This window comes from Dama dama, chromosome 26 (assembly GCF_033118175.1).
Source record: "Dama dama isolate Ldn47 chromosome 26, ASM3311817v1, whole genome shotgun sequence".
NCBI lineage: Eukaryota > Metazoa > Chordata > Mammalia > Artiodactyla > Cervidae > Dama > Dama dama.
The window spans coordinates 40,657,734-40,684,968 of NC_083706.1; the positions used below are offsets into that span (position 1 = coordinate 40,657,734).

The 27,235-nt window shown below is 37.4% G+C and overlaps 1 protein-coding gene across 3 annotated transcripts in view; it reads left to right on the plus strand.

Moving 5' to 3' along the window:
* Positions 1 to 260: 260 nt before the first annotated feature.
* TAB2 (TGF-beta activated kinase 1 (MAP3K7) binding protein 2) overlaps positions 261 to 27,235 on the plus strand; it is an 80,840-nt gene continuing 53,865 nt past the window's right edge. Inside the window, exons 1-2 of one of the 3 annotated variants that reach the window (XM_061130217.1) lie at positions 275 to 387; positions 24,234 to 24,382. The gene's annotated coding sequence lies outside the window, so the exon portion shown is untranslated. Of the gene's footprint in view, positions 388 to 24,233; positions 24,383 to 27,235 lie in introns of all 3 variants that reach the window. The other 2 variants (XM_061130215.1, XM_061130216.1) reach the window with 2 other exon arrangements.

The window sequence follows — 27,235 nt, forward strand, 5'->3', positions numbered from 1 at the left end:
CGAGGGAGGTAGGGAGGCCGAGCGAGCTGGAGCCGAGGAGCGGGGAGCGGCGACGCCACCCAGCCATCGTTTTTGATCTGCAGCGGCCGCCGGCGGGGCGACCCAGCCCGACCCCCCTCCCCTCCCCCTCAGCCACGAGCGGCGGCGGCGGCGGCGGCGGCCGGAGGGAGTTGGCGGCGGCGGCGGCCGATCGGAGGGGCTGAGCGGGGAGGGAGGGAGGGCTGAGGTGTCCCCCCTGCCGGGTGGAATCGGAGGCGGCGGCGGCGCTGGCGGCGGCTGTGGTGGAGGCGGCGGCGGCGGCGGCGGTGGAGACGGCTGCCCTAGTGGGAGAGGCGGCGGCGGCGGCGGCCGAGGAGGAGGAGGGGGAAGCGGCGGCGGCGGCGAAGGGTAAGCGGACAGCGCTGCCGGGCCTCGGTGGGACCCCCCGGTCCCGGCTCTCCCCTCATTTCCCCGCACCCCCCCGCCCTTCATCTGGAAGAGACTCTGCCGACTCGCGAGGCCCTTGCGGGGCGCCCGCTTCTTCCTCGCACTCTTCCTCTCCTCCGCCTCCTTCCTTCCCCAGTGGCGAGGTAGAGAGGGAGCCCCCCCCGCCCCCCAAGTCCTGAGCGGCCGGGGGTGGGGAGCATCGGGCCGGGCCTGGGCTCGGGGGAGTAAGTGTGTAGGGGGAGGGGGAGATTCATTGGAGTCGGGCGCCGGGAGAGCCCCGGGTGGGGGAGGGTGCCAGGGGGGTGGGGAGGGCCCCTGCCTGCACGGGTGACCCCCGGTCCGCCCCTTTGGCGTGTGAGATGGGGGGTGGGGGAAGGAGAAGGCTTTTGGGGGGGAGTCGTGCCCCGAATCAAGATGACTTCGGGGCGAGGGGGAAGACCGAGGGAATCTGGTGGTGGTAGTGGAGGGGAGATCGTCGTTTCCCTTTCCAATATTGGTTTTTCTGCAGCCTTTTTTCAAGTGGGGAGCCAGCCCCTCTGGGAAAGTGTGGCCCCTAGATTTCAGTGGATAGATAATTCTAGCTTTCTGTCTGATCAGTCTCAAACCCTAAGACTGTGGTTGTGGCAGGAAGGCTGGAAGGGTCTTGGATATCGCCGAACAGGTGACAGGTGTATCTTTCTGTGGCTGATGCTGTGGGATGGCCCGGGCAGGGTAGTGTACCACAGTGTCAGAGACTGTGTGCGTTCGTATTTATGTGTTTGGCCACGTTTCATTCCATATATAGTATATTTGAGATGTTAGGTTTCCATTCTTCAAGTCAGCTTAATTGTTGTGGAGAAATTCTTCAAATGTTTCTGATAAGAGGGGTTTCCAGGAGGGTGGAGGGAATTTGCAGCTTCCCGGGGGTTTCTCAGGAGTCCGTGAGTTTCGGGTCGCCAGTACGAGGCCGTTTTGAGTGCTCTATTTCATTGGAAAGTTCTTGAACACTAAGGTCGTATTTGAGGCAACAGTGAGGCAGTATAATTTTGCATCCATTTTGTCTGTTTTAGGTAGGTTTGTAAAAGTGTCAGACTTCAAGGTCAGGTTGATTCACATTTTTATGAAAGGAATCACTTTGTGCTTTAGCTCACTCTGAAGAGTATGTTGCTCATTATGCAATTTCGGATTTGGCCGGGAATTTTGGTGGGCATGGGACAGAATTTTGCTTTCAGTTTTTACACTACTACTGCTTACCACACTTCTCGTACAGTGGCAGAGTATTGACACCTTTTAAAAAATATCTTTGAATTACTTGTAACAGTGAAATCGTGCTTGATTTTAATCCTAGTTGGAAACTTTAGATTTTGAAACCATTACATTTTCTAATAAAGACAGACATGCTTTTCATCTTGTGCGCTTTGGCTGAGCACTTAAATTAGAAACAATGGGAGGAATTGTTAGATAAATGAGCTACAAATTTTAAAAGGGTTAAGTTTTAAAAGGATCTATAGCTTTAAAAAAAAAAGTGTATGGAACGAATATATTGAATGATGGCACTACCAGTGTGTTAACAGGAAATAGAACAGAAATTCCAGTGATTCAGAACTTCTGTTAGTTTTTTTTTCCCCCCTTAAATCTTATCAGTTTCTAATAGAGGGTGCTTAATATTTAAATCTTTAAAGGATCAACTAAAAGTTGAATGTGTTAATTAGATGAGTAAGTCATCTACTGCATATACTATGTTACTTCATTTTTCTTTTGGGCAAGTGGAATACCTTTTCTTGAATTCAAAACTATTCTCAGGGAACACTGATGAAATGCATGCCTTTCACTTCTCTTTAGTGAACTGTCATATAGTGCAACCTGAGCTTTTGTCACTTGTTAAGTGTATAAACAGTCACTCTCATTTGATAGAAATTCTCTGAAAAATGTTTTAACTTAATCTGATCTGATTGAAATAACACCTATATTTGGTCCTCTCTTTACTGAAAAGAAACACTTGCCTTCAACTAATGATATTATTTAAAACTTGCATATAATTATTGCATTTAATGAAATCAGGAGGTTTTTAAACTACAAAGTAAGCATTACTCAGATCCCCAATTACATTATTACTGAGTACTGCTTCTTTAGTATTAGTAACACGTTACACTTGGGTAACTATCTTAAAATGATTAGTCTTATGTCTTGACAGAAATAAAAATTTATTATACTTCTGTACATTTCTCTGTAAGGAAAATTCTTTTCTCAAAATAGTATTTAGGATAAAATCGACATATGTATCTATGAACATATGGCACTGTACAAAATAGGTGTAATGTACACCATTTACATGAAACTTTGTGGGTTTCTGTGCCAAAAAAGTCCCATGAGGAATGTGTGAGTTTTCTGAAACAGCGTTTTTTTTTAATTGTATAAACTCAAGACTAAAATTTTTTTTTTTTTTTTTTAACAATTATCAACATACATTAAAAGGCAATGTTTTACATTGTTGTAGATGTTTTGGGGGAGAAGGAAATGGCAACCCACTCTAGTGTTCTTGCCTGGAGAATCCCAGGCACGGGGGAGCCTGGTGGGCTGCCGTCTACGGGGTCGCACAGAGTCGGACACGACTGAAGCGCCTCAGCAGCAGCAGCAGCAACAGCAGATGTTTTGGGAAAAAAGTTCCTGATAATCTTTACAACATATAAAATTTGTGAATTAAACTATAATTCAGGAAAGCTTCAGTTCCTTTGTATCTCTACCTGGCCAGGCTCCTATGACCCAAAGGAGGACAATAGTAGCACTTTTCTGTTATGTCACTTACGTCATCTTCATTTGATCCATCTAAGTTTGGGACTTTGTGAAATAGAAGGATTATGAGGTAATAACAGAGGCAAATTTGAAAATGGGGCAAAGTAGTAATGAGGAAGAAGATAGGGGCTAAGATGCTAGTAGAGGATTAGATGAGCAATTTTAGGCAACTAGGAAAATGGAGATGTGAATAGTGGTGGGTGCCAAGCATAGGAAAGTGATCATGCTGAACTGTTCTAAGGAGATGTGGTCTGACTCTTTTGATAGACTCTCACAATCTATATGTCATATTTTTTAAAATGAGTAAATAAAAATTAAAGTGAAAGTCTAAATGAAATGCATAACTTTAATGCTGGAATGCTAGTAGTAAGTAATTTTTAATCCTCTATATTAAGATGGTAAGGATTGGGTGACTGAAATCATATGAAATCTAAACATATGTATTAATATGTTTTTACTTTTTTGCCTCTGGCTTGTATTTCCAGAATACTTATATAGTATTTTAAGATTTCATTTTTTTGTGGTGAATGACAGAGTGTTGTTTACTCCCTCAGTCGTGTCCAATTCTTTTGTGACCCCATGGACTGTAGTCTGCCAGACCCCACTGTCCATGGAATTCTCCAGGCAGGAATACTGGAGTGGGTTCCAGTTTCCTTCTCCAGGAGATCTTCCTGACCCAGGGATTGAACCTACATCTTCTGCATTGGCAGGCAGATTCTTTAACACTGAACCAAGGACGCTGACCTAATCAGAAAGCTAAAATCCCTGAGTAAGTACTAGGGGTAGCCAGTACTGTGCTTTATGTTCCCTTTGTGATATGCTTAGTCACTTGGTCATGTCCGACTGTTTGCGACCCCATGGACTATATAACCCGCCAGGCTTCTCTGTCCATGGGACTCTCCAAGCAAGAATAATGGAGTAGGTTGCCGTGCCCTCCTCCAGGTGATTTTCCCAACCCAGGGATCAAACCCAGGTCTCCTGCATTGTAGGCAGATTCTTTACCATCTGAGCTACCAGGGAAGCCCATGTTCCCTTTAGTTAACTACTAAACTTGCCTGTGATCTTGGTAGAGTTAGAGATTAAGAATGGCTCTTTTTCTTAGTTTTTCTAAGTATTCCATTCCTTAAAACACATTGTTTGGTATTAAGTAGTACTTAATATTAGCCTTCCAGCATTAAAGTTACTCATTTCATTTAGACTTTGATTTTTATTGACTCATTTTGCAAAATATGCTTAGTTTCTAATTTCTGAATCCTCTAAAGGAATGGGCTCCTGTTAAAAAGTGCAGTAAGATGTGTCAGCTGAGAAGTTGATGTTTTGGAAGGATATAGAAGTCAGAATTGCCACAAGTCAAAATTGTGAATATTAATTTCAATAAAGGACTTCTGTGAAAATTGATTTAAGTTTTGGCACTTAAAAAAGTGCTTTGTTTGAAATATAATTTATGTAGACCCCAATAGACAATGCTTGCTAAATGAGACTTTGCTGAATGTATCTTTTTTTTAATTTGCCATAACATTTTACTTTAACAAGAACTTCTGTTGGATTTCTCATCTGTTTCAGCTCAAAATTTGGTATCAAGGAAGTGGTAAATTTCTTTTGGCATTTAATATCTTAACATTAACCTTTTTAGTGTTTCCTACATAGTAAAAGAGAAACTAATATTTGTTGAATACCTACTGGGTGTCAAGTTTTCTATTATTTCACAAATATTTATTGAGCACTTACTATGTGCCAGGGCTCTTTGAGATGTTGGAGATGACAGCAGTGGATAACATAGACAAGATTTCTGTCCTCATGTAGTTTACATTTTAGTATTGGAAGACATAATAAATGAGGAAAATCAAGTGTGTCTGAGAAAGAAAAGTACTGTGGAGAAACATAATACAGAAAAGGGGGTTAGGGAACAGACATTGCCTATCTGCTCTTTTAAAAACTGCATAATGGATATTATATTTGATTTCAGAAACAAAATCTCCCATACATAAATTTTTTTCTTTTAAGAATATATTTCATAACTTGGGAGCGACATTATGTTTATACTTCGGAGTTTTAATTAATAGCAGTTTGGTGTTGGTAGTGCTTCAGAAAGCTGCTTTTTGGCTCAATAGAAAACTTGGGAGTATGCTCTACTGGTTTGAATCCTGATTTTGCCACTTACTAGCTTTGTGATTTGAGATCAACTACAATTTCTCAGCCTCTTTGAGCTTATTTTCATCTCTGAAAAATGAGTGTATCATACATTTTGTGTAAATTATCTAATTTACAGAGGGGGCTCGATAAATTGCAACTTTTTTGTCTGTTGCTTATCTGGAGTTCTGTTATAAAACAAACATAGTTGAAGTTGGTAACCCTTCCAAGAAGCTTTCACAGCACTGTGGGGGACATTGTTTAATACACATTGTATTTGAACAGTTACCACTCTTCTCTGGTAGAATAAGGTTAATTAAAACTCAACTGTAATTTGTAGTCAGACTTTCTGGAGAGTTTGTACACATTGTGGAATCAGTGTGCTGTCAGGAGTACACCTGGTCTTTATGATGAAGACACATGGTGACAGATCTTATTAATGAGCCGGATGTCAGCATTTTGAGAAGTAGATAAAAATAGTGTATAGGATCCGTGGAAGCACTGTGAAATCTTTAGTGCAGTCTAAGTATTCAATAAATGTTCACTTTTTCTGTAATTATTATGCCTTTATTGTGTGATGGGGGTAATCCAAAGTATTCACGAAGTATTAAGGAAAACTTTACAAAGAGAAAATAATGTTAATTGTGGATAAGTTTTCTGAAGAAAGTGGAATGGTCGATCAGATTGCAGTTATTTGTTTCTCATTTTTAGCCTGGGAAATCACTCAACTGAATTTTTCAAGGACAGAGCATGCCTCATTTTCCTTTCAGTCTTGACTTCACCATATCTTCAGTGCCTGGCCTGCACTTAGGAGCTCAAGAAATACTGTATGTTCAGTGCTGAACGACTCTTAGTGATAGTTTTCCTTTGGTATCACAACTCTTTTTGGTAGTAAGCACCTCCTGATTTTGAAAAGTGCTTGCGCTGGACTTAAGCCTTTAAATCTCTTGTTTTAAGCACAGACTGAGGTATCACACAGAGTCTTCCGAATGCCTTTTTTTTTTTTTTCCCCTCAATTTAGCCAAAAGTTTGAAAAAAGATCCTACAGATTAGAAGGAAGAAAAGAAATCAGTTATTTACAACTAGATTGGTATTTGTGAACCTATTCATATGAAGTTATTGACATTAAAGTAAAGTGAATAGCAATTTTTAAAGCAGAGTAGAAGAAATAATTCATGCATAATTTTACACTACCAACCTTTAAAAGACAAACTTATCTCGTTTGTCTCTTTAAGGCAATTTCAGTGAAACTGTAGATTTATACCGACATTATAAATTAAATGGCTGTCAATTTCTTACATTCCTATGATGTGGAGAATTTTGGTGTTTTCACGGAAAAGGGAAAACATCCCACCCCACCCCACCCTTACTAGTAACCATTTTTCAGATGTTAAATCTTAGCATCAGTCAGCTTTTTCCTGTTCTGTGGCAAGTTATTCTCTGCCTAATGAATACAGTAATAATTTTAGCTTTCCTAAAACTAAAGACTTGCCTTAGATCTAAGATCTTTAGTCATTTATATAAATTATTTCTTGGCTTAAAAAAAAGCCAAGATTTTTTTGAAGATTTATAGAAACAAATTGCTTGATATTCAGATTTGTTTTAGAAATGAGCTAGAAATACCTGCAATTGAATATTTTTATACTCTTGTGGGATTTTGCTTGTTTGCTTGTTTTGAACTGTAACAAAACCTACCACTGGAAAGGGATACTACTATAGGGTGTCAGCTTGAGTGGCTTCAGAAAGAAAGTTTTGATTTATCCATAAACAGATACAACATAGATAAGGGCATTTTAAGAATTTGTAATATTTTAATTGCCTTTTAAAAGAAAATGGCATTCTTGTTTCACTTAAGAAAAAACAAAACACAGTCCTTGTACAAGCCTCAGAAGCCAAAGAATAAAATAGAGGTTGGAATGGTCCCACAGAGAGAAGCAAGAGTAACAAAGTGTAGGATTTAAAAGATTTTGGTGGAAGTATATGAATGCTGATTGTTTTTAATAAAATGATTCGAAAGAATCCATCTGTTAAAGAAAATGTGTGACCCCTGCAACCAGCCCCTGCCCATGCTTGCCACAATGTTAATAGTAAGTCAAAAGCAGTGCCACATACTGAGGTATATTCTAGAGATTAGTACTATTACCAGAAACTTCAGAGTTTCTGGGGGGTTGATTCTGATCATTTAATTTTTCTATTTGGCTAGTGCAGAAGACAGATTCTGGGAGAATAACAGATGACAGTGGATTATTAAGGTGAAAAAAGTGCAAAAAAGTAAATTTTCACTTAGTTAACTATACTTGAATAATGGGAAGCAACTTTACAGTTGGAATTCAGTTTTGTTAGGTTTTTCTTTCAGGATACCTGTTCAGTTCATTTTTCTCAGCAAGTAAAATAAAAGGGAAGTAACTTCTATATTATTTAATTTACAGTAACTCTTCAGACCAAGGATGAAATAAAACATCACCAGCGTTTTTTTTAATTCAATAATATTATTTTTTATGTCCATATCTCACATTCAGAAAAGAGTTAGTGCTAAATTACCTGATGTTTATTACTGGACTGACTGATTTTTTTTGCTTTGATTTTTTTTTTCTAAAAGTTTTTTATGTCAATTCATCGAACTAGTGGTGGTTGTAGAATCTTTTGCTCTACTGATGAGTATAATTGCTCTTTGTATAAATAATGTTTAACAGATTAGTGATAGACTCGTATTACACAGCTATGCTTATACTAACATTTTCTTTTCATCAGCTTTTATTGATGGTGAGTTATCACTAGAAAATAGTTACACAGAAGATAGTAATACAGGCAAGAAAATCTACTTTTTAAAAGGAATTCAGAACAGGGTATGTGTTGCATTTTAATTCGTTGAGTACATTGTGGTAAAATTGCTTGGGTTACTTTTTAAAAAACTATTGGTGACCAGATAAACAAGAGCATCTACTCTTTGGGACACAAGCTGATGTATGTAGGAGTCACAGTTAAGTAGTTACCAGAATTGAAGGGGAAAAGTTCTCAAGATATCTTAAGGGATCACTGTTAAACAAGAAAGTTGAAAATACAGGCCCTGTGTATTTGCATTGAGAGTAATTTGGTGTTTACCTTGTGACAGGTGTATACCTGCACTGTACTTACCTGACTGCAGTTTGCTGCTTTATGATGATTTCCAAAGGAAATGGAAAAATAAACTTGTGGAAATGAGGTTTCAAAAAAACTTTCCATTTCCACAAAGCCAATTCTTCTTTTTTACATATGAAAATGTATTGACACCTGTTGGTTGAGCTTGATTCTTTTTCTTGAGATTTTTCTAGCTGAGGTGAGGGTTGCCCTGAATGAGACATCCTCATTCTCTTTGTGAGATTTTCCCTTCGTGAACACTGGCGTGAATTTATAGGATGACGGTTCAGAACCGTTGCTGTAGCTTTGTGAATGAAATAAATCCATTGTATTCTTTTGAGGAAGGAAACTGGTTCATGGGAAAATTGAACTGGTGATCTTAGCCTAACCAAACTGCAGAATCAGTACTTCTGTAGGGTAATACATGACCAAAAGAATAGAAAGAAACTCCATGGAGTTTGCTTCATATGCCTTCTATGATACACCTGCGCACAGTAGCTGACTAACCCAAGAAGTCCTGGCTGATTCATCCTTTCACCGTGAGTCAAGACTGGTCTACTAGTCAACCTAATTCACCTATCCAGGAGTTTTGAATTAGTTTTGAGTCCTGCTTGTGTGCCAGGTACTTTGCTAGGTGAAGAGATTGGAAAGATGAGTAAGATATGTCCTTGCCCTCAAGGGACAGGTATTCAAACTAGTATAGTGAAGTGAAGTTGCTCAGTCGTGTTCGACACTTTGCAACCCCATGGACTGTAGCTTACTGGGCTCTTCCATCCATGGGATTTTCCAGGCAAGAGTACTGGAGTGGGTTGCCTAGCAAATGCAGTGACCAGGTTAAATGTAAAACACTTTAGCGATCTACAGAAGGGGGTGTTCAACCCTGTGAGGGAAGGAAAGATATGAGAGGGAATTCTTCATAGGAAAGGTGACACAATCTGTGTGCCAGATAGGCAAGGAAGAGGAGAATTTGGGAGAAGCAAGGCCATTTCAGTCAGAACAACATGCATAAAGGATGGAGGTAGGAGAGGACACACCTACTCAGTACAGTGTATTAGGTACCAGTGGTGGGTTAATCGGAAGTGAGGTAGAAAATGAGAAGAGCATGAAAATACTTGTATACTCTATAAAATAGATTTGACTTCATCCCATAAATGATGGAATGTTTAAATTAACATCCTAGAAAGATTTCTCTGGCTCTAGAATAGAGAATATTTAGGAGCTGGGGGTGGGGTGGAAGAGGTAGCTTTATAACCATTTATTTGAGAATTGATGAAGCGATGAGTTAAGGCTGTAATTAAGGAGAAGAGTGGGTGATGAATTTGAGAATACTGAGTGTGAAGTAAGGTAAGAATCTCACACGCCCCGGCTTGAGTACCTGGGTGCAAAGTGTAATGCCTGTCAATCATCGATAAAAGAACATGCCAGGGGCACTAGCAGGTGAGGAAGATATTTGAGTTCTGTTTATGGTTGTATGGCTCCTATAGAGAGAGAAAGAAGAAGAAGACATCACTTTATGTGTGTGGGGGGGAGTGGTAACAACTGGGAAGTCTTCTCTGATTAGATGACATTTGAGCAGGTATCTGAGTGAAGTAATAAAGAGAAAACTTTCTAAATAGAGAGGTGGGAGCATGCCTGCCATGTTCTAAGAGCATGAAGACCAGTGTGGTTGGAGTTGAGAAAGGGAGAAGTGTAGATGAGATCCTGGTGAGTATGTGCTTTTCATGTAGTGCCTTTAGATTGTAGTAGGGATTTTAGTATTTAGGATGAGCTTAGAAGCTACTGAAGGGTTTTAAAACATGAGCTATTTGCCTTTTCCCCTCCTCTCACTTGTTAAAATATGATTTGTCAGTGGCTATGTGTGTGTAATTCTATATTATTTTCATGTAGGTAAATTCATGTAACCCTCACAGTCAGGATACAGAACTACATCTGTTCCATCATCACAAAGAAACTCCTCTGTGCTACCCAGCCTTAACCACTGATCTGTTCTCCATCACTGTAATTTTGTCGCTTGGAGAGTGTTATAAAAGTGGAATCATACATTATGTGATCTTTTGAGATTGGCTTTTTTCCCCTCAGCATTATACCCTTGAGATCTATTCTAGTTGTTTCTTCTATCAGTGATTCGTTCCATTTTAATTATAAGAATTAAAATGTGAGTGTGTGTTTTAGTCACTCAGTCATGTCCGACTCTTTGAGACCCCCATGGACTGTAGCCCACAAGGCTCCTCTGTCCATGGGATTCTTCGGGCAAGAATACTGGAGTGGGTTGCCATTCCCTTCTCCAGGGAGGAAGTTGGAAGGGTACCATTGTATGGTGTACCACAATTAATTCAGTCATTGACTGAAGGACTTTTGTGTTTCTAGTTTGGGGCTATAAACACAAAGCTGCTGTGAACAGTTTTGCAGGTAAAATATGTTTTCCTCTCTCTAGGATAAGTCCCCTGGAGTACAGTTGCTGGGTTGTATGATAAATATATATTTAACTCTATAAGAAACTGCCACTTTTCCAGAATGGCTGAACCATTTTTCACTCCTACCATCAGTGTGTAAGAGATACAGTTTCTCTGCATCTTTGTCAGCATTTGATACTGTCAGGATATTTTTTTATTTCAGCCATTCTAATAGATATGTAGTGATGTCTCCTTGTAACATTAGTTTGTATTTCCCTAATGGCTAATGGTGTTGAATGTATTTGCATGTGCTTGTTTGATGTCTGTATATCCACTGTGAAGTGTCTCTTCAGGTCTTTGCTTATGTTCTAATGTGATTGTTTTCTTCTTGTTGAGTTTAATGAGTTCTTTATATATTCTGAATAGAAGCACTTTGTCAAATATGTGATTTGCAAATATTTTCTCCTGGTCTGTAGCTTATCGTTTCATCTTCCTAATGGAGGCTTTTGCGGAGAAAAAGAAATTATGAAATCTAATTTATCTTTTTTCTTTTATGAATTGTTCTTTTGTTATCAAGTCTAATATCTTCTTAACTTTAGGTTCCAAAGATTTTCTCCGGTTTTCTTCTAAAAGTTTTCTGAAAAGCTTTATGTCTTGCATATGTAAATCTGTGATCTGTTTTTACTTAATTGTCACATAAAGGTATAAAGTTTAGATTGAATTTCATTTTTTGTCTGTGAAATGATCAGCTGTTGCAATACCACTTATTGAAAAAAAATTACCCTTCCTCCATTGAACTACTTTTGCACATTTGTCAGAAATCAGATGGCTGTGCTCTGATGGTCTACTTCTAGACTCTCTGTTCTGATCCATTGATCTTTGTGTTTACCCCTGGACTCGTATCTCATTTTCTTGATAACTGTAGCTGTATGGTAAGTCCTAAAACCAGATAGTGAAATTTCCCTAATTCTTCTTTTTCAGGATTGTTTTTAACCATTCCATTTCCTTTCCATGTAAAATTTAGGATCTGTTTTTTTAAAAAGCTGGAATTTTGGTAGGAATTTCATTAAACTCGTAGATGTATTTAGGGAAAATTGATATTTTCATTTTGTTAAGTCTTTCAATCATAAACACAGTTTATCTCTCCTTATATTTATAGATTGCGTTATTTCTTTGATCAGCATTTTATAGCTTCTGACACACCCACATTTTATATATGTTTTGCTAGATTTGTACCTAGGCCCTTTTTCTTTTTTTTTGGAGCAGTCATAAATGATACTGTGTTTTAAATATTGGTTTCTAGTTGTTTATTGTAATTTATAACAATGTGGTTGATTTCTGTGAGTAGATCCTATATCCTGAGACTTTGCTAAACTAATAAATTCTAGTAATTTTTTTGTGTGAGTTTTCTAATGTATCTGTGAATGCGACAGTTACGTTTCTTCTTTTCCAGTGACTTTTATTTCCTTTTCTGACCTTACTGCTCTGATAAATACTTTCAGTACTATGTTTAGTAGGCATGGGGAGATTAGACATGCTAGTCTTACTCCTGATCTTAGGGGAAGGCATTAAGTCTGTCACCATTAAGTACATGTTAGCTGTAGGTTTTTTGTAGGTGCCTGTCTTTTCCTTATTTGAGTTTTTATCGTGACTGGGTATTGAAATTTCTCAAGTGGTTTTTCTATGTCAATTGATACGGTCATATGGTTTTTCTTATTTAAACTGTTAACTGAAGGTAACTTCCCTTTTTAAAGATACACTGTGGCAGCTCTTTGTGGAATAAACTCTTAAGGGCAGGGCAAACATGTCAACGGAGAAGCCATATTGGAAATTATTGCAGTTATCTAAGTGAGAGCTGATAGTGGCTTGGACCACAGTAACAACAGGAAACGGTATGAAGAGGGCAGATTTTGGATATGTTACAAACCCTGAGTGGCAGGCAGGATGTGTTGATGAATTGGATCTGAGGCATAAAAGAGCAGTCAAGGAGTACTCAAAGATTTTTGACCCAAGCATTTGAAAGTATGGAGTTGCTGTTGACTGAGTTGGGGAAGACAGTGAAGTAACAAGTTGGGCTGGACAATCAAGAGGGTTTTTGTTGGGGCATGTTAACTTCGAAAGGCCTACTAGACATTTAACTGGACCTATCAAGTGAGTAACTTGAAATTCAAAATGGAATTCAAGCAAGAAATTCAGGCTAGAAATAGAAATTAGAGTCATCAGTTGAGTTGATATATGAGAAATTACAGTGATATTTATTAAAAATTTTACCTGTAACCTTTTTCTTTTTACTATACTGTTATTTAGGTTTATTAGCAAAAAACATGATTCTCCTAGCACATGAAAAACTTTGTGAAAATTTGGATTGTTTTGTTTATTAACACTGTTGCCTTATCTCACATTAAATGCACCAGAAATTATGTGATTGGGAGACAATTTGGGAGATATGTATGTATTGTAATGTGTATTTAATCATGCTTATTTGATAAGTAGATGGCTATAATAGTAGTATAGACACATGTGCCTTACTAATTTTGAGAGCTTTGTCCTAAATCTTTGTAAACAAAGTAAAAAGTTTATGCATATTGTAAACAAGTTTTGATACTGTTATTAAGTGGCTGAGAGGCTTTCTGAGGCAACATTTCTTTTGTAGAAAAAAACAGGTAGCCAGAGAGACAGATCAAAAATAAAAATTAAAAATGAGAATGCAAAATAGATAGCAAGGAGAGACTTTTTTATTTTTTTAAGACTTCTGACTTAGAGCCAGAATTAAATTGGTAAAGGGAAAGGGTGAGCCTCTGTTTACAAACTTGATAAAAAGATACCCTCTGAGTTCCATTCAGATGTGTTTTCTTCATATTAAGGTATTCTGGAAAATGCTTTTTAAGTGGCATGACATTTTCTGTTGTAGCTAATTAATGATCTTTTCTTATTTATAATATAAATATCTCTAGCACATTATTTCCCCTGTTGCAGGGTTTGCCATATGACATTATAATATTCTGTTTATTTTTCAGTTTCTCCCACTGATTAAGGTTTTACAGCATTAAGTACAATGCCTTAGTACAGTAAGCTCTATGTAAATATTTATGAATGAATGAGTGAACAAACACACTACTAAAGTTTAAAGCTATTAGATTTACTTGCTTTTGAAAGTGTGTTTTTGAGATTCCACAGTATAAATTATGGTCGAAAGTCTTTGCTGAGTAGTGCCCTAATGCTTTCAAACAAACATTATACCCTGGAAAAGTATACCCAAACATAGCACATTACTAACCCAAGGTCAGTGAGGCACATATTTTGCGTCTTGTTATTTGTTCTTTTTTCATAGTAATAGTGGTTTTAAAGAATTCCCCTGCCAATGAAGGAAACACAAGAGATGCGGTTTCAGTCCCTGGATCATGAAGATCCCCTGGAGGAGGAAATGAAATGGCAGCCAACTCCAATATTCCTGCCTGGAGGATCCCATGGATACATGGAGCCTGGTGGGCTGCAGTCCGTGGGGTCGCAAAGAGTTGGACACAACTGAGTGCATATACACACACACAGTGGATTTTTACAAAATCTAAACCTGGCCTAGACTTCTTGTATGCAGTGGAGCACACATTGTAAATAGTAGGTTGGGCTTAGAGTTTAGTCTATAGTAGTATCTCATTGGAAATTTCCTATACACATTTTAAAAGAAAGTAACTTTCATCTTCCTTTTACCTACTCCCCCGTCATTTCCAGGTTGATGGTAGAGGTATAAGCCAGGTTTCTTTTCAGTAATGAGTATACATACTTTAAAAAACATTTTCATATACCTTTTCTCCTTTGAGCTTTATAAGACAAAAATACCCTGAGTCTTTACTGTTGCAATTCATATTTAAGCCCAGGAGAACAGTTATTTTTGAAAGCCGTAGTATTTTATTTCCAAATCTCTAGTGTGTGTTTTTTGTATGTGTATGTTTATGTACGTGTATGTATATATCTGTGCATGCATGCTCAGTTGCTCAGTCATGTCTGACTCTTTGCGACCCATGGACTGCAACCTGCAGGCTCCTCTGTCCATGATATTGGCCAGGCAAGAATACTGGAGTGGGTAGCCATTTCCTCCTCCCAGGGATCTTCCCAACTCAGTGGTCAAACTCACATCTCCTGCATTGGCAGGATGATTCTTTACCTCTGAGCCACCTGGGAAAAGAAGAGAGAAAGTGAAGTTGCTCAGTCATGTCCAACTCTTTGCAACACTGTGGACTGCAAACCACCAGCCTCCTCTGTCCGTGGGATTCTCCAGGCAAGAATACTGGAGTGGGTTGCCGTTTCCTTCTCTAGGGGATCTTCCCCACCCAGGGATCAAACCCAGGTGTCCCACATTGCAGCCAGACTCTTTACTGTCTGAGCCACCAGGGCCTGTCCAGTGACCTGGAAAACCAGGTATATATCTGTATATACATGTATATATTGTGCTAGTCCATGAAACATTAATGAAGTTTATAGGAAAAATGGCTTTCCTCTGATATGGTTGACACCAGTGTAGTAAGTATAAGTTGTTTAGTGCTCTGTTTTAGGCATTGTCATGGAAAGACAGGGAGGCTGTATAAAATAATCCTTATTTTCTCTGGGAGAGACCAGTATATAGTCAGCTGAGGATTCTTGAGAACATTAAATGAGCAAATGCATTATAAATCATTTGACCTAGTGCTTAGCACATAAATGTTTAATTTTACTCATTGTTACAAAATTGTAAACTTTGTTATAATAAACTAAAACTTTATTGTTACACCTCTTTTCATTTGACTTTCTTGGTTCAGTTCCTTCTTGCATTTTATCTAACTTTTCTAACTCCTTTGTTGTTAAGTTCTTGGTTTTTATGTCTCCTCTCTTCCTGTCCAACCTCTTTTCCATTATTCCCTAGGTCAATGTCATCACCTTCTACTGAAATGCAGTGCAGTCTAATTCTGCAAAATCTCTTACCTCTCTTAGGAAGGAAAATGACATGATCCAGCAGTGTTTCAGGAACTGGAAATCTTGTTGCCACTCTGAAATATAGCTTAGAAGACCTAAGAGTAGAGTAAGCTATCAGATAAGAGATTACTGTGTTGCTTCAGTTGTCCCGATAACAGGGACCTGAACAAGGGTGTTGTGGGAATAGAAAGGGGAATTAATGCAAGAAGCGCTTGTGGGAGTAATCAGTAGAACTTTGCCACTGATTGTATATGGTGAAGAAAAGAATTGAAGACCTTGAGATTTCTAGCTTCAGAATCAGCCCTGTACTATTAGTAAGTAACATATAGATATATTATTGTGTGGGAGGCAGAGGGTTGAGTTTTGGACAAGATATTTTAGTAGCGTGGCACTGTCAGACTATTAGTTTATTTGTTCCAGTCCCACCCACTCATCCTCCCCCCTCACTCACTCACTGAATTCCATTGCTATTAGTCTAAGAACTTCCCTTTAAGAAAGGTAATTTCTATTTGGTCATAATCAGCACTAGAGACTGAAATATGTGGAGAGCAGTCTTTTGTTTCCTACCCACATTCCCATTGCCCTCCTCTTTTGGAACCTTCCAAAAAGATTACTTAGAGTAATATTTACCACCATTACTACTATCACCCACCCCACTTCTGGGATATTCATAGATAATTTTTTTTATTTTTATATAAAGTAAATGGGGTGACTTGGCTGGCCTCTTTGAAGAAAAATAAAACTTTATGAAGTGTTTGTGATTAAAAGATTAATCAATGAGTAGAGTAATACCTCATTCATCTAGTATTACTGGGCAATAAATATTCTAAATAAGACAATTGAAACTTATCCACAAATCTGTTTCCATGTAGACTTTGTGTATATAGAGCTTTTAATGCTATTTTTATATATACTATGAAGATGATAAATAGCTCCAAATCTATTTCTTTATAATGTTTTATAGGACTTACTGCCTTCTGAGAACATTTCTCCACCCTCACTTTACCTCCTGTTCTCCTTTTTGTTCCAGGGTTTCAGAATGAGAATCAGGAGTCCCTGATTCTAGTCTACGGTCTAAAAGTAAATTCTTGTTTGAGGATCTCTGTTTTTTTGGTTGTTTTTTACGATTGAATCTGTGAAATCTGGATTTGTGCCTAGCATATAGTAGATGCTTAGTATTTTTTTGAATGAATCATTGTTTTATGCCTACTTTAGCACTCTTCCCCTGATTTATTACTTGGAATTCATCACTGCCTAGTAAATAACTTTCTGAGTTTTTAATATAATATGACTATCTAGGTTCTAATTGGGTTGAATTATTAATGTTAAACTTCCTTTATGAGTCTGTTTTTGCTGCTTAGTAGAATTTTCAGTCCTCTTGATGCATATTCTGGTCCTTAAACTTTTGAAAGAAACAGTCTTCTACTACTTGGTTTATAGAGAATGAGTACGTTAGTCACTCAGTTGTGTCTGACTCTTGGGGACCCCATGGATTATAGCCCACCAGGCTCCTTTATCCATGGGATTCTCCAGGCAAGAATATGGGAGTGGGCTGCCATTCCCTTCTCCAGGGGATCTTCCCAACCCAGGGATCGATCCTGGGTTTCCCACATTACAGGCAGGTTCTTTACCATCTAAGCCACCAGGGAAGCCCTTATTGAGAATAGTTTCTTTACTGAATACATTCTATGGGCCTGTATTACATATAGGCAGTGCCGCTATATACAAGTATGTCACCCATGTCCCCAGGGATCTTACACTTTAGATGAAGAGACACAGAAATGGAGCTCTAAGAGAATAATTACATTTTGGGTCATGAAGCACTGATCCACAGGTGCATTAGGAGTTCTAGAAAAAGGAGGGATCCATGTGGGCTGAAGCAGTGGGAAAATAATGCAAAAAGGAGATGGAACATGAATTGCTTTTGAAGAGGTAGTTAAGATTTTGACAAGCATTCGGTGGAGAAATGACATCCTAAGATAGAGCAGTAGTGTAGTCAGGAATGAAAACAAAGTTGAAGATGTTTAGACAAAGTCCAGATTTCTCTGAGTGTGGGGACTAGTGGGAAGTAAAAGCAACTAGATTTAATAGGATTTTACTCTAGACTCCAAAACCCTGAAGAGGATCTGAGGACAGAATTTAGAGGAGTCCCTGCATTTAGATGGGGAAAAAAAGCTCTTTATATTGTTACTAACAATAACCTGTAACTAAAATTTAACCTTTCTTTCTCTTATGATTTTAATCAGTAAAGCACAGTAGTATTACCAGTGCTATGATTTTATTAGTCATAGAAAAAGCACAAATATTATCTTTACTGTTTTGGCTGTCTCTGAATATAGTTTATGCAAATTACTACATTAAAACTATAGTTGTTATTAGATTCCACTGGAATTTACATGTTGGGTGTTAGTAAAGAAGCTGATACATAAATATATCAAAAATATGGGTTCTGAAAAACACTTGGTAATTTTCAATATAATTGATTTTCTTTGTGATCATTGATTTTATTTTACTCATTTAAAATAAAGCTGGCCTTCTTTGTAATCCTATGTACTGTGTTTTATGTATTTCAAGTCATTCTGAGAGGCAATATGTAGCTTTCTCCCTGCCAAGCGGGGGTCCAAGGTACCAGTTCCAGTGGAACCAAACTGGAGAAGGCCTTGAAAAGCACACTGAGAAGTTTTAATTGAAGTGATAAACAGGGGAGGAACCTAGTATATTTTTCATTTGTTTTTGTTATTTTAACGAAATTGTGTATTTACTCTGTACTGAGTAAATTTTTAAAATTTCATCAGGTTGGAGAAAAGAGAGCCTCTTCTTAGCTTACAGTTATAGATAAACTAAACTTTAAAAGTGAACAGAAGTTTGAATATAATACTACAGTCACTATCTTTACCCTCTTATTATGTGTCTGTTCCAGTTTCTTAAGTTCTTGTGCAAAGGAATGAAATATTTAGGGTGGTTATATAGGAACCTCTCTTAATCAGCTCTACTATACGTGATTGGTCAAATGTGAAGGACTTAATGGCTGGGATGTAAGCTGTGGGTCTGGTCATTTAGAAGTCGGATGATTGGGATAATGTGGTAGCAGTTAGGGTGGAGTAGAATTGGCAGTTGTGGTATTTGGAAAGAAGAACCTATAGGACTTGGTGGTAGATATGAATGCTGAAATGGATGGAGTGGTGTTAGGGAAAGTATCAAAAGGAAAGTTAAGAATAGGATGCCTGAATTGGGGTGTATATATTGTATATTTTGTAACACCCCCAGCAAAGTTTGACATATCATGGGTAAACAAGCTTAGTAGTTTAGAAGTGTTGCAGTGGAAAACTTCCTTTTAAAATAAGCTCTTAATTTTCAGAGTCTGTAGACTCTGGTGTTGAAATATTAAAGTACTTCTAGCTTGAGAGTGGTTGGAAAGGTATTCCTATATAACTAGGATGGTGGCTGTCTCGCTAAAAAAACCTGGCTGATAGACTGAAAGGAGTGGAGTAAGGTAGGGGGGTCCTCTAATAGGATGCCTGTGTGTATGGCTGAATCATTAGTATGGCTGTTTTTATAATCATATGAATATATTCAGAAGTAGTAATTGCTGGAGAAGCAGTGGTAACTGACATGCTTTCAGTGCTTACCACATACCAGGCGCTGTTTTAGGCCGTGTTCAGCAGACAGTCTAGTGGTACCTGTCCTGCCTTGTAGAGAAGGTTGTGGTTATCAACCTCGGTGGGAAGCATTAGGCTAGATGGTGGTATGATTTTGATTCCCAGGTCCCCTTTAAACATCTGGAAGATAGATGACTAATGCATGAGTTTGTGAAATTGAATAGGCTTTAACTTTATTGCCATTCTGTGACTTTAAAAAAAGAAACTTTGGTGAATGGACTCATACATTAGTATTGTCATACTAGAAATATGGACAAGTATCTTTAACAAAAATGAAACAGGGTCCAGTAATTACTGTTGAACTTTGTTTAGTTGCTTTCTGTTTACTATATATAAATATGCTGTATAAGTGTATATTTTATGATTCATAAATTTAAAAAGGCAAATATTGTCTTAAACTTTTATTCAAATTCTCCTAGTGACTTGTGTGAGTTGAACTTTATGTTTTTCTTCTATTAAATAAGGATGTTGGACTAAATCTCTAAGGCCCTCTTCAACATTGAATTCTATGATTCTGATTGTTAATTTTCATCAGATAGAACAGAAAGCAACTACTTAAAGAAGCCTCTCCCTAGATTAGTACTGTAAGTGTAGATAAGATACCAAAGGAAGATGTGAAAGAAGAAATGTCATAGTTTGTACTTAAATCCTTTTGACAAAAATATTAAGAAACACTGAAACAAGGAACCTTGGAAACTAGAAGAATGTGCAGTGTTGACCAGAAAAGTTTCCAAGAAGAGCATTATCAGAAAGCATTCAAGTTAGTATTTAATTAATGAGTCAAGTTAATAAACTATAGAGGAAGGAGCCCTGGACCTGAAGTTAGAAAGCCACAGATACATTTCTGGCTCTAACTCTGCTGCTTATTGGAGTTTCGATGATCAGTAAATTACTTAATTTTTCTGAACCTTGCAAAGGAGAGTAATAAGTACCTGGCCTTACTTGGTGGTTTTTCATAGGAATCAAATGATATGGTAAATTAGGTGGCACTAGTGGTAAAGAACCTACCTGACAACAGAGAAGACATAAGAGATGCAGGTTTGATCTCTGGGTCAGGAAGATCCCTTGGAAGAAGGCATGCAACCCACTCCAGTATTGCCTGGAGAATCCCTTGGACAGAGGAAGCTGGCAGGCTACAGGTCACAGAGTCAGACACGACTGAAGCGACTTAGCACACACACACGCAGTAAAACTTAAAATATTCTGTGAACTAACTTTCTTTTAAAAAGCAAAATTTAACTGAGTACATTTGAAGATGTGATTGGATTTATTTTTAAAAATATATGAATCAAGCAGCAAAGTTATTATAAAATGATAGGTAAGGATCCTGAAGAGGTTATTGAATTTGGTGATTTGAATGAAACTGTTACCAAGGGAGGAAACTTGAGGGCAGGTTAAAGTAAAGTTGAGGCAGAGCATTATTGCTCAGTGGAGAAGTTTGGAAAGGCACAGATGTTAAGAGAGAGGTGGCCTAGCATACTTGTTTATTCCTTGCGTTGTTGTTGCAGACTTTTGTTTGCCTGCTTGTCTTCCTTACTGGATTAGAGGCAGGTAGAAAGCAGGAGCTGCAGTCCATTCTCGGTGCCTTGGATAGAGGAGCGATTTTAATAAGTGGCTTTGTAAATAAATGCTCGCTGAACAAGACTTAGCTGGTAAAGAAAATTTTTGTGGTACGAATTTGTGCATGGTGTATGTTTAAGATGGTTAAGACTTAAACGTATTCATAGGTTGAAGTGAGAGATTGAAAAGAAAAGGTGTTGGTTTTCTCAAAGAAACAGGAAAAAAAGGGATAGGATCTGGAGCCACAAATGAAAATGCTGGTCTTAACTGGTAGAGAGACTCTTCCTTATGAAAAGCACCAGATAATTATGTATTTCAGAACATAGAGGGAAAAAAATAAGCTTCCATATTCTTTTTGCAAAACCAAGATAACATAAAATAAAAGCATAAAAGATTACACACCAGTCTCACATAATTTGATGCAAAAAATACATAATAAAATCAAGTGAAATCTAGCATTACATTAACAGAATACTACAAATGAGTGGTATTCCTGTTAGGAATAAATAAAATTAAGTCATATTAGGTGATGGGACATGTGAATATCCTGAGGGATATAGAAAGAAGGGAGATCAACATTTATTTTCTAATAAGAATCCTTAGTGAAAAAAAAACAAGTGAACATAGATATATAAGATTTTATATATCTCAGACCAGAAGCCAACATTTTGTTACTAGAAATGGTGAAATACTAGAATTTCTATTTTAGTGTTTAGTGAAATACTAAATTCCTTTTAAAAGCTCATGAATCAAAAAAGGTCTGGCTGGCATTACTGTTACATAACATTGTCTTGAGAATGCTGGCCAATATAATTAGACCAAAAACAAAATAAGAGGTGTAATTATTGAAAGGGAGGAGGCACATTTATTTGTAAATGACAGTTTACATCTGGGAAATCGAAAAGAATCAACTGAAACATTATGTGAGGAATGAGATTTCAATGTGATAATCTGGTTATAAAATAAAAACCCCCCAAAATTAATGGTTTATCTAGAGAAGTGTTTCTTTCTTTTTAGATGGTCTGTAAACTGAAAGCTTATCCATATGGGTTAATGAATGGGTATCCTCAATCTTAAATACTCTTTATTATGCCTTCTGGCAAAACTTACTTAATCTTATCAATCTCTAAGTAAATCGCAGTCTATTTTGAGTAAGATTCTTTCCATGTTAACTTTTAAAACCTCTTTGAAATAAAGTTGTAATAGTGAACACATTTCAAGTAAACTTTAAGAAAAGAATTTTTTTTTTTCTTTTTAGAATTCCTTGTGGCTTGTGATACTTGCTCTATTACTTGGTAATGCCAGGGAAGGTGTAATCTGATCTCTGAACCATATTTGGTAAATAATAATTTCATGTGGAACCCACTGTTCTATCAGTAAGAGGAAAATTATTGCTCAAATGTAAGGCTTTTCTATGCCCTTAAAGCATTTCCTGACTTAAAGACCAAGTTAGATCATATATTGATTCCTTTTGTTTTTTAAAAGACATTGTATCCCAGTTCTATAATGTTTTGGTTTGACTAGAGGTGTGCTGACAAAAGTATTTTCTACTTTACTTGGATGAGGAAGAATTACATGTCTACTTGTTTACCGTTAATTCTCTTTATCCTGAGTGTAAATTGTTGTATTTTTATTTATCATCAGTTCTCAGAATTGAGCTCTCTCACATCTGCCTTGTTCTGGGATCAATGTTGATAAATCAGGTTCTCTGTCTTAGGATGTGATGCAATTGAGTTATTTAAAGCTAAAGCTTGTTACGCAGCTGTCGTTTCAGCACTTTATGAAAATGAAAGCTTAAGTATACTCAGATGTTTAGAGCAAAGCTTCCCAGGTGGCACAGTGGTGGAGAACCCGCCTGCCATTGCAGGAGATGGTAGCGTGTGGGTTCGATCCCTGGGTCCGGTCAATCCCCTGGAGTAGGAAATGACAACTCACTCCAGTATTCTGGCCTGGAGAATCCCACAGACCGAGGACCCTAGCAGGCTCTAGCTCATGGGGTCACAAAGAGTTGGACACAACTGAGCATATAGAAATCTGTGCTGAATACCTACTGTCTGCCAGGTTGTTCGGTGCTAATTCTCATGACAGTCCAGTGAGGTAGGGGATGGTGTCCCATTTAATAGAACAGAAACTTCTGCAGAGTTTTAGTTTGTACAGGAACCAGATTTGGAACCTAGATCTTTCTCTACCAGAATATTTTCATCTACAGCATGCCATTACAAAAGGTGGAAAATTGACCTTGTCCTTAAAAACTACTTTGATTCTATTTTGCTTTGTTGTGTCCTAGTTACTAGAAATGCAGGGAGTTAAGTTCTTTGCATCCTTGTCTTCACTCATTTTTGTCCTGTTACAGTCCTCACCATCTGCCATCACTGGACAGCAGCAGAGGATTCAGTTTATTTTGACTACTGTGGGATTGATTCTCTTCTTTCTCAGACACTCCTAAAATTATCAGCTTGCCAAGCATAAGAACATCATTTCTAGGCCCTAGTATCTAATTAGTACAACAGTCTTAACATTTTTAATAGCCTGCCATTTCTGTAACCTTTGAACTTGCAAGTTTTTTTTGTGTGTGTGTTAATAATGTGGACCTAACCAAAAAAAAAAAAAAAAATCATTGACTCTATTTTGGTAATGGAAAAAAGAATTTATAGTGTGGTTAAGAACCACATCTTATGAGCTGTTCTTTGCGTCCCTCTTTAAGAATTACCAACTATTTTTAAAAATTGGAACTTTATTTCACTGCTTAGATGTATCCAAAGCATTTCTTAAGAAAAGTCTGAGAACTGATTGTAGGAATTTAGGGAAACAGAAGGTAATTGGAAATAAGATAGCAAAAGAGAAGAGTAAAGTGACGTAAAAATGAGAACTTTACAATTCCAGTCTTATTAATGAAAATGAACTTACTGTTGGTTTTCTCATTCTGTATATGCCGGTCCCATATTGGACAGTCTGTTGCTGAAAGCCAGTAGAGATTTCATAAAGGCTACTGGTTTAGTTTCTAGAATTGGGAGTTTAGAGTGGAGTTGGGTAGATTAAGACAATGACTTAAATAATGCAAATAGCATCTTTTGGTAACTTGTAATTTAAGAGAGTCTTTTCCATTTAAGAGTATTTCCTATGTGAGACACGGGGGACCCCCTCCCTGCCATTAGCTCACAATGTCATCTGGTCTCGTTTCTTGTTCTGCCTACCTCTAGTTTACTCTAGTTTCTCTTCTGCTTTCAAGGCTCCAGACCCAGTTCCTGGACCTGCCCTGGAAAAGAAGTATCCAGTAGAGATGAGCTCACTGCAGTTACTTAATTAAAAATTTGTAAGCTGCAAAAATGGCAATGGGCCAATCAAGAACAGCTACCATTTGAATTTTTCTATTTCCAGGTATGCTAAAGTCCATGGCACCAGTCAAGCTTAGCCATGTAACTACCTTACTATGAAATCTATAATAACCAAAACTTTACTTTCAAAACTTTGGTCATCTTGCTCACAGTTTGGTAACATCCCTAACCACTCGGTGACATGCAACTAGTATTGACTTTAACGTACCTTTTGCCTGACTATTTCTAATTTGACTTGTTTGTAACAGCAACTAATGGAAAAACCATTAAAGAAAAATTAATTGGAAATGCTATTGAGTTAAGCCCTGTAAAAATGTACAAAAAGTACTCTGGTCTTCGTTTAGAAGTACAGAAACAACCAAACTGTCTTCCTTTAAGAGGTTCACATATGGTACAAGTAATTTAGAGAATTAAATAAATGAAACAGTTCTCTGTCCTGAGGTCCTCAACTCATCTACACTGTGAGTGCCTTCACATAAAGAGTTAATATGGTCTTCAAAAATGGGGGTGGGGGTGGGAGTGGGGAAATTGAAAGAAAATTCCTGGACAGAATCAAGTAATGTATTATGTAATAGTTTTACCTGAACAATTTAATTCTATTTTAAATGTAAGTATATAACTAGTATTTGCTATATTTTTACTTGATTGCCCAAAAGAAACCAGATGAGAAAGTCATCAGTAGTTGGAGTTTCATGGAAGGTAACAGCAAAACTAAAAATTAAGGTTTCTTACTACCTTAGATTTTAACTGAGAAAAAACTACCTGTGAATGTTTAGAGGGCTAAGTTAGCTTTTAAGGACATTTATCACTTTTACTAATTTGTATAGATTTAGGAAAAGTTAATCCATGAAAGGTGACTTTATTTGCTAAAGGGTAGATGACCGTACATATCTTTTGATTTTAAAGTTCAGTTCAGATACGTTAGAGATTACCCAAAATTGAACAAAGGAATTTTATATCCCAGTTGTGATTTTAAAAGATGATTCTGATATCCTAGCTTATGCTTTGTATGCCTTCCTCCAGTGTTAATACATAATAAATTTAATGTCAGCCAGTCTTGTCAGCATTAGGTCACTGATTCTGTGCCACTTCATTTGTTTAGCATTGAAACAATTATATCTCACTGAGTGTTGAGTTAGGGCAGGAAAGAGAGCTACTGCCAGAGTTACTAGTGTCCTTACCACTGGTAGATGAATTGAAGGGGAGATAAGAGAGAATTGCTTCTGAATTTGAAGTCTTACTAGTTATCACTGGGGCTAAGAGTAAAGGTGAAAGTCTTCTTCATCACTGAATGTAAATTGTATATAAAACACTTCATTAGGTGCACTAGGGATGTAAAAATAAATTAACCTTGTTTTCAGTGGGCTTATGGACAAGTAATACCATAAAAAAGTATAATAGAGGTAGAAAAAACTGGAGAGAATCAACTTTGTAGAGAAAGTAATATTTCTACTGAGCCTTGAAGAGTAGATAGAAATCTTTAGCAAGAAAGACAAGAGTATTCCTAAGTTGTAGAAGTCAAAGTATATAATATGTTCTAAAAGTTGTAAACAGTCCAGTATGCCTGCAGAATAGTAGGGTATAGAAGGATATGATGGATGGTGGAGCTATGCCACACATGCTTTCAAATGTATGATGAAGGGGTTTGTTTGGATTTAGTTTAGTAGGTGATGAGAATCCATTGCAGATTTATTTCTTAGCATTCTCGCACTTAAGTCAGTGAGTTTTTTGAAAAGCTGACTGCAATAGAGTGAGGGCTGAAACTTGAAAAAGTTAGAGATTAGGCAGTAGCAATACCTATGAAGGCCAGCACTTAACTCTTATTTGATCAGGCATCATGTGTAAAGAATTTTACCTATATTTTCTCACTTACTCCTTACAGGAATGGTGTGAGAACTGGAATAATACAGGTTAACACTGTTGCGCACAGAACGTGATCCGTGGTGAGTCACAGTGATCGTGCTGTGAGCTCAGAGGAGAGTGCCCTTGCCCACTGTATGTGTGGACATTTAAGTCCCGTCTGTCAAGACTCCTGATGGTTGAGCATTGCTGCAGTTATTAAGTGTATCAGTAACAATTTCAGCATTGATAGCATAGGCTTAGAGTTATTTGAAAGTACATTGAATTGGCTCAGTTCTGGTACTTTCAAATAATTCTTTCTGTGCTCCTCCTACTCTCTGACCCCCCATATCAGAATACAAGTAGTGTTATGGGGAAATACATAGAAAATATATAGGAAATACTTTTATAGGGAAAATACTCTGCTCTAGTCTCTGTTGCTTATGCTTAATTATACAAAAATACATGAATATATATTCTTATAAAAAATTAAAACATAACAGAGATGACTAAATCTCCTTGGACCACCTTCTGTCTATGTGTTCGTTTCCCCAGTCAGGTCTCCAGAATAATTAGTGTGTATCCTTTCAGAGCATTACCAGTGCATTCATATAAAAATATCTGTTTAACACTTTTTTTTAATAAAAAAATAAAAAAGAAATAAAACTTTTTTTGGTGTCTTTTTTTTTTTTTTTAACAGAAAGGGCAGTTTGCATCTTTTTTCATCCAGTAATGTCTTAATAGGCCTTTGCATATAATTATTTGGATATCTTATTTGACTTAAAAAACCACATTGCTGTACATTAATTTACTCATTCATTCCTAAATGGTTATTCAGATTGTTCTTTTAGTGATATACGCTGAAGTGACATTCTTATATGTCCATGGGGTTGCAGAGAGTCAGACACAATGGAGCGACTGAACTAAACTGACATTCTTATATGCTCCTCTTTAAACACATATGCTTGTCCGTGGGTTGGATACTTTATATTGTTATAGATGGGGCTCTGGTACTTCATGTTCAGCAACAAATTTTCATTCACAGCTGATGGTGCTA